The following is a 6,020-nucleotide window of genomic DNA, read 5'->3' on the forward strand; positions in this document are numbered from 1 at the left end:
ACTTTGTAGCGGGGAAGGGCAGTTACAGATCTTATGCAGCGGTCCTTGTTCTGGACCGCAGAGTCACGCAGCAGAGGAATCTGTATCCGTCCTCCTCCGCCAAGGTCACATAGCCCCCGCACACAGAATCCCAAAAAGGAGGGATGGCAGGCTCCGTTGAAACAACCAGTCTGGCACTGCGGACCGCTCTAGGAGCAGGAGCCTGTCATTCCTCGAGTTTAGAGGCGGTCTTTACATCACTGCACACCCTACGCAGCACAGTCTGCGTCCCAGTTTCAACCCTTTAACACAAAGTCATGAATAAAGAAACCTTTGTTAAGTAACAATGGAACATGTATTTTATTTTTACACGTGTGTTGGAAGTGGGGGAAACGAGGTGAACGGGGTATGTAACTGCAGAGGATAGTCAACAGTAACTGGGTAAAGAAACAGGGGCAGGTTCAGCTTCTCTGTAAAGAAACTGAACAGTCACAGGTCACGCAGCTTGCTGCTCACAGGTACTTGAAGAGTTCCTTGTCGCTGTCCAAGGCGCCTGTATAGGACTTCATGAGCCAGGGCATTAGCGGGTAGGCTGGGTCCCCGAGGATCACTATAGGCATCTGCACATCCCCAACAGTTATTTTGTGGTCCGGGAAGAAACTACCTTCCTGCAGGTGTCTAAACAGACCACAGTTCCTGAAAACACGCGCGTCATGAACCTTGCCTGGCCACCCGACGTTGATGTTGGTAAAACATCCCCTATGGTCCACCAGTGCTCCCAGCACCATTGAAAAGTAGCCCGATTTCTCAGCAGCTGACTGTGGAAGAGGTGGACGATAAGGTGCGAGGAGGTGAAAACGGCCATAACTGCAGTGGGCTCCATGCTCGCAGTGCTGTGGCGTCCGCGCTGTCACTGACCAGAAAAGTGCACGAACAGATTGCCCGCAGGCACTTTCAGGGAGGGAGGGCGTGATTGACGGTTCAATGATGACAGTTACCCAAAACCACCCTCGACACATTTTTTCCCCCAGCAGGCATTGGGGGCTCTACCCAGCATTCCAATGGGCAGCGGGGACTGCAGGAACTGTGGGATAGCTTCCCACAGTGCACCGCTTCCAAAGTCAACGCTTGCCCCGTTAGTGTGGATGCACAAAGTTGAATTAGTGTCCTTAGTGTGGATACACAAATTCGACTTCGTAAGGTCGATTCCACAAATTCGACTTAAGGTGATTCGAACTACTCTTGTAGTGTAGACATACCCTTAGATCCTCCCTTTTTGTTCATGGAATCACACTGTAAGGTCACATAGGAAGTCTCTAGCAGAGTTGGGAATTGAACCTACATCTCTCACTTCCCAAGCTAGCACCTTAGCCACTAGACCAAGTCATCCCCAAGCTTTTTACCTTGAACTCACCCTTATCCCGTCCATGCCCCCCGGAGCTGGGAGGAAGGCTGTGCTTCTGGGAGGGGGGGATGCGGACAGAGGTAAGGGCTGGGGTCACAGCTGAGGGTGAGGGCAAGAGCAGACTGTTTTCCCAAGGCCTGCAGCCACAGCTGGGCACGGAGTCCTGGGTGCGGGGTGGCCAAACAGGACCATGGGCGAGGGGCCAGCAGGCCTGGCTGGGAGCAGATCTCCTGCAATGGGGCCAGCAGCCAGGCCCAGGAGCGGAGCTGGGCGGAACTCCTTCCCCACCCTCTGTGGGGGCTGGTTCAGGCCTCAGCCATGCCCCCCCCCTCGTGTTACTCCACACACCCCTAGGGAGGCACACCCCACAGATAGAAAACCTCTGCACTAGACCATCCTTTCTCTCTTCCTTTTGAACAGCCCTCAAAATAAAATAGTTGTTTCTCTTAAACCTTTTCAGTGATACTAAAAAAAACAACCTTCAACAACCTATGAATGCTTTTGGATTATGTGCTCCAGATGGCTCTTATTTTGTTGAAGTTAACAAATCAAAGTCAATTCAATAAATGTAAGGTATTAGCTCTTTGGTTTTAAATACATTCGCTATAAAAATGGAGGAACTTTACACAGAAAATTATTGCCAGGAACTGAATACAAGATAAGTTTATCTTTACTTTTCCTGGCCCACCACTCTGCAGCAGACCATAAGCAGACAGTAAATTCTTTCATATCCTCTGTATGCTTAAGAATTATTTATAGTTAATAAAAAGCTAGAATATCTTACCCTCCTGCTGCTGATATATTATATTATGTAGTGGGTGCATGAGTATAAGAGGAAAAGAGCATTAATCTGTGGCAATATTAAATGCATGCATCATAAAATCTAGCCCACAGGAATAAGTTTTACTTGCTCTATCAAAATGTGCTTTCAAATCAAGATTTTCCTTCTGAGGGTTGAAATCGGATGATAGGAAACTGAGTAACATTACAGTAGAGATCACTTACTTTGGGAAACTCACCTAGTTTTGCTTTTTAAAAAGTTCTCCAAGTTCACCATACTCAGAACTCAAGATATTAAGTGTAGTGAAGTCAGTGCAAAAGGAAATAAGCAGAGCTGTGTGAATAACTGATCTTTTGGTTTCAGGGCTGATTCAAAACAACAAAAAAAATTGTCTTGGGCCAACCCAAAACAAAAAATGTTCAGCAAACCAAAACTACACTATTTCAAACTCCTGCCCAATGATTGGATTGAATATCTGACCTCCATTTTACATTGCACTGTCATGCATAGTGTAGTTGATGAAGGATGTATTCATGTATCCTTGCTCATTGTTTTGTACTAAATATGTTAGTGCTAGTCTCTGGCTAGTTTTTCAGGGAACTCTTATTGCTGTATTAAGGGTACCATGCTACATACAACCACTTTCCTATTCTGTTCATCTTTCCTAACATTTCCAAATATGCAAAGCCAGTACAGTACAATGAGGACACATATCTTTTCATCTAACTTGTGAATAGGAAATGATCTATAATAAAGATGAGATTAATAATGTCTAGAAAGGAGCTTTCCTATTTGCATGAAATCAGTGATCATATAATTGAAAAAGACAGTTTTAATCCCAAAGTAGGTTATTGGATTTCAGCATCAGCAAACTAACACCTCAAAACATGATTTGCTAATGAACATTTGAAGTATTTTTAATACCAAAACATATTTTCTTAAGACATTATTTTAGCTCCTCACTGTGAAACACTGAAGATAAGAATTAGCAGAGACTAGGCATGTTGAAACGAAAAAAAAAATGTATATTTTTTCATTTGGAATTATAGTTACTGTTACATGTACACAAAAAGGGATTTAAAATAATCACACTAGTGGTTCCCTACTATTTGGGGATGTTATGTTTATTATATTGGAATTAGAAGCAGCCAGGTACTTCATCTTACTCTACTTAATTTTAATCTATTCAGCCCAAACTCCCATGGCAATCAATGGGAGTTTTGCAGAACTGCAAGTTTGAGACACAGACATAGTTCGTTGAGCTAAAAGACTTCCTTCCCCTATTTACAATGGTGTATCTATACTGCAGCATATGGAAAGACACTTGTATCTCTTCTTAATATGATCAAATAGAAACAGCCGGGTAATGTTTCTTGAGGGACTTGCATGGAAAATATGTAAGGATGAATCTTGGTACAGCCCATTTAAGTGAATGACTTGTCATTTACTTCACTTTGGTTTTAGTCTCAAAACAATTTCAGCATAATCTAAATCGAGAGTACTCCAGGCACAAACAATTTCAGTACATGTCTCCATATGCTTGGGACCTTTGTCTTTATTTCTATCCTAAATTAATATATTTTTCCTTTACTTCCCAAAAAGCAGGTTTAGTGGCTGCACCACATGTATATTTAATCTCACTTTATAGTCAGGGCTACTTCTAATGCTACATGTGTTTGTACAGCACCTAGCACATGGGGTTTCTGATACTCACTGGGGCCACAGGGCACTAGTGGAATACAAATAAATAACAAACATTCTCCTATTTTTCAGAATTCCAGAGGAAGCTGCATTCTTTCTGGCTTGCTTCTTTTCTTTTATGTGCTACTACTAAGGTTGGGCTCAGCTGTGAATGGAGACAGCAGTTTTGGTGTGCAAGGGCTGCAAGTCACATAGAGCTTGTGTATGCAAGAACTTCAGGACTGAAGATGAAATGTGCTATATGAAAACTACATATTATTAGTCACATGTCCAGAAGTAAAGACTGAATCTTCGTCATGATAATTTAAAGTTACTTGGTTCACACAGGTTTAAGGATCAGCACCAAAGCCCCAGGAAGTCAATGGATCAGGCCCTAAGCAGGAGTAGAATTGGCCCAAAGTACTCATTTGAAGAAAGGTAAAACATCTTCTTTTAAATTAGGGTTTGATAGTAACTCACTGAGCCTGATTCTCAGCTGGTGCAAATCAGTGTAAATCCATTGACTTAAATGGAGCTATTCTGATTTATACCTGCTGATAATCTTGCCCCACACATGTATTCTTTATATGTTTTACAGTTGCTTCAGCATTTATTCTAAGTGCACACGTATTATGCTTAGCAGCTAGAAACTTTGTTCAAACTGCTATTGGAGCAATCTAATGCACAGCAAAAGGGGAAAAAAAGCTTGTTTTTCAAAGAATCCAGCAGCAGGGATTCACATAAATCTTGCATCAGTTTAGTAGGGGAATTTTTAACAAGGGTCTCTTGGATACATTATCACTCATGTCCAAAACTGAGGCATAGCACAGAGGCCTACAGTTTACCTAACAGACCTTATCACATTTTAGAAGTTTTGCAGACTGTATCTGAATAAGAGGTTGTTCCTGCTTACCTCTCTGAAAGGTCATTATCAGCTCTGCTAACTATTGCAGGCCAGTTCCTGCAAGAAGCTACTTACACCCCAACATCAGTCTATTGAAATCAGATTCTCAGCTTCCTTCAAGTTCAGAACTGATCAGATCCAGAGCTACAATTTTGAATGTTTATTTTAACTATATGCTGACCTTTTTTTTCTCTTAACTCTATTCTTACATTGTTTTCCTGTGGTTGAACTGACCCCTCTCCATTATTATATCATACCATATTTTTGTTTATTTCATTTCAGGAAGTACAGCTATTGCTGAAGTATGTGTCTTTTCATATTGTTATGGACTTTCACAGATAGAAGCATTTGTTCAATTCCCTCTTAAGACACTGTTCCCCTCAAAGAGATGGTCATTCCTATACATCTGTTTTCCTATATTTAACCTCTTTGTTAAAGCAACAAAACCAAACACGCTAATTAATTATTTAAAAACAAGTTTTTGCTTGTAGGTGGCATTGATATGATCTCACCTAAATTTGGGTGCTAATACTTCTGTTTCCTTCACATTTTCTATAAATGATGAAAATTAATTTCTTAGGAAAAAAACCCACATCATTCATGAATAATTAGCACTGGATATGGTTTTACTGTTAATAGGCAAAAACTAAACAAATTAAAGGAATGACTGAAACAATGCATTTTAGAATATACTTTCTAAAAGGACAACACTCTTTAAAATCAACTTTAAACTCACTCAGACAGACACACAGAGGATTGCAAATGATGCCTCCATCAATCAGTTTGATCTTTCAACCCAGGAAGAGCATTCCGAGGGACAGCAGGTTGAGAAACCTTGGGTTTTCCCTTGAAGAAGTCAGCTTTAGGTTATAGAGGATGCTCTGAATCAGCATATCCCAAGCTTGTCCTGACTATACCTCCATCCAGGGTAGCACCATTAGCTTTTGCTTTGTTCTGGTCCCTTATGCCCCTCCACCCCAAGACACCAATCCAGCACCTACTGCAATCAAGGAAAGACTCCCATTGACTTCAGTAGCACCGGATCAGGCCTCATTATGGGGGAAAAGGTCACCACTGAAATGTCTTCATGAGTTTGGCTCACTAATTGAATAGGCATAATTAATTAGAAATGTTTTATGGTTTCTAAAGGGCTCTGGGCTGAGCAATGCACCTGAAGCAATGGAAGTCATTTCTACACTGACTCAGCAACTTAAGAAAAAGTCGTGAGCCTGCTGAAGCTTTTAAAAAGTTTTATCATCTATCATTAGTGT

At 41.5% G+C, this 6,020-nt stretch overlaps 1 long non-coding RNA gene across 1 annotated transcript in view; it reads right to left on the reverse strand.

The window, feature by feature from the left end:
- The window catches only part of LOC123378441, a 32,145-nt gene extending 26,511 nt beyond the window's left edge, over positions 1–5,634 (reverse strand). The window contains exon 1 of the long non-coding RNA XR_006582620.1: positions 5,486–5,634. This is a non-coding gene — a long non-coding RNA (uncharacterized LOC123378441). The remainder of the gene's footprint in view (positions 1–5,485) is intronic.
- Positions 5,635–6,020: the final 386 nt, after the last annotated feature.

This window comes from Mauremys mutica, chromosome 10 (assembly GCF_020497125.1).
Source record: "Mauremys mutica isolate MM-2020 ecotype Southern chromosome 10, ASM2049712v1, whole genome shotgun sequence".
NCBI lineage: Eukaryota > Metazoa > Chordata > Testudines > Geoemydidae > Mauremys > Mauremys mutica.